The 2,421-nt window shown below is 57.0% G+C and overlaps 1 pseudogene; it reads left to right on the top strand.

Moving 5' to 3' along the window:
• On the top strand, positions 1-1,818 carry LOC124707010 (annotated as a pseudogene).
• The last annotated feature ends 603 nt before the right edge of the window (positions 1,819-2,421 follow it).

Genomic DNA, 2,421 nt, shown 5'->3' with positions numbered 1-2,421 from the left:
ATGCCGCAGCGGGACATGGAGAAGGGTCGCGATGGCGCTGCGGCGCCGCCGCTGAAAATGCTCGACAGAAAGCGGGGATGCGCGGCCAACGCCGTGCTCGTCGCCTTCATCGTCACCGTGCCGTCGATGGCCATCCTCTTCGGCGCGCGCTCGAGCGCGTCTGCGTTGTGGATCGGCTCCGCCAACGCCTCACGTCTAGGTAAACCTACAGTATTTCATCTTGTACTGTCCGAGGTACGATTAATTCCAGGGTGCTCCGCGCAATCAGGACTTGGATGATGCAACCATGGTAGATGCAGTTTACGACTACCTCTGAAGGTTTCTTTTGTGGTGTCTTTCTGGCAGGAGCGCACGACAGGCTTCTCGGCGGCCTCCTGGCGGACGACGGCTTCAACGAGCGATCCTGCCACAGCAGGTTCGAGTTCGCTACGTACCGCCGGAGCGCCGGCAGGAAACCCTCCCCGTACCTCGTCACCAAGCTGCGGCGGCACGAGGCCCTGCAAAGACGCTGCGGCCCGGGCACCGCCGCCTACAGCGACGCCGTGGAGCAGCTCCAGTCGGGGAAAAGCCACCCCGGCGCCATCGGGTCTCCGGAGTGCAGGTACCTGGCGTCCATATCGTACCAAGGCCTCGGGAACCGGATCCTGGCCGCCGCGTCGGCGTTCTTGTACGCGGTGCTCACCGACCGCGTGCTCCTCGTGGACCCCAGTAACGAGATGGGCGAGCTGTTCTGCGAGCCCTTCCCCGGCACGACGTGGCTGCTGCCGCCGGACTTCCCGCTCACGAGCTACACCAACTTCAGCATTGACACCGCCGAGAGCTACGGGAACATGCTGAAAAACAAGGTGATCGATGCCGCCATTGCCGCGTCGACGACGGCGCAGCAACTGCCGCCGTTTGCGTATGTCCATCTCGACCACGACGCCAGCGTGGAAGACAAGTTTTTCTTCTGCGACGAGGACCAGAGGGTTCTGCGGGACATCCGGTGGCTGGTGATGAGGACGGACAGCTACATCGTGCCGGGGCTGTTCCTGGTCACGGGATTCCAGGACGAGCTCGGCGTGCTCTTCCCGGAGCCGGACGCCGTGTTCCACCACCTCGGCCGGTACCTGTTCCACCCCAACAACAACGTCTGGGGCTTCATCACGCGGTACTACGACGCCTACCTCGCGACGGCGCACCAGCGCGTCGGTATCCAGGTGCGCGTCTTCGGCGCCGACCCGGAGTCGCCGGAGCTCCTGGAACAGATTACCACGTGCACGCAGAAGGAGAATTTGCTTCCTGGGTTGCTCGCCGCGGGGATGGATCCTCCCGCTGTTCCACCGGCGGCGTCTGCCCGGAAGTTCTCCAAAGCCTGGTCACCTCGCTCAAGTCGTGGTACTACGACAGGCTCAAGAGCATGTACTGGGAGCACGCGGCGGCCAGTGGCGAGGCGGTGGGCGTGCACCAGCCGAGCCACGAGGAGTTCCAGAAATTCGGCGCCAGGTCGCACGACACTAAGGCGTGGGCGGAGCCGCGGAGATATACCTGCTGAGCCTCACCGACGTGCTGGTGACCAGCGGAAGGTCGACGTTCGGGTACGTGGCGCAGGGCCTCGGCGGACTGACGCCGTGGGTAATGTACAAGCCGGCCAATGGCTCCGTGGTGCCGCCGGATCCGCCGTGCGGCCGGGACGTGTCCATGGAACCGTGCTTCCACAACCCACCGTTCTACGACTGTAGGATCAAGCAGGGGGCGGACACCGGGAAAATTGTGCCGCATGTCCAGCGCTGCAAAGATGTGAGTTGGGGGTTGAAACTTGTTCCTCGTGTTCCCTAGTAGAGTAGATGTCCATTGTCGATGCATGGGGTGTATCAGGTGCAAATGACACAAGTTCCGAAAATCTGAAAATTTCTCTTGTCAGCAATTGGATCATGTATACCAACAAAGTTTTAAATAGCAGGCTATAGCCAGGCTATAGCCGGAAACAGATTTTTGGCTCTAGGGTGCCACACACCTCATACACCAAAAAAGTTATAGTAATTTAGAAAAGTCAAAATAAAAATAGAGTGAATTCCACTTTCTACCCTATGATTGCGCATTTGTGACACATATTACCCCATTTAGTGCAACTTTTACAAAAATATCTCATATAGGAGTTTTTAAACATGGTTTTACCCCAATTTAGCATTTCTTGTTAGATAGGACCGGCGTATTTCGTCGATGTGGTGCGACAAAATGTGTAAATATCGGAGGCCCTCATCTACGATTATATCCAGACTTCTCTTATAGAATTGTTTCATTCTTTGTCCCCGTACTGATATTTTTGAAAGTAACTAATCACCTCATAGCTTGCCCAATGAATACGCACCAGAAATCGAGGGTCTAAATATTCAAAAATGCATAATCTTGATGATTTTTTTATTCAACGGGGCAATTAGT

This window comes from Lolium rigidum, chromosome 1, assembly GCF_022539505.1.
Source record: "Lolium rigidum isolate FL_2022 chromosome 1, APGP_CSIRO_Lrig_0.1, whole genome shotgun sequence".
Classification (NCBI taxonomy): Eukaryota; Viridiplantae; Streptophyta; class Magnoliopsida; order Poales; family Poaceae; genus Lolium; species Lolium rigidum.
The sequence above is the reverse complement of the archived record's forward strand: the minus strand, read 5'-3'. Positions and strand labels throughout refer to the sequence as shown.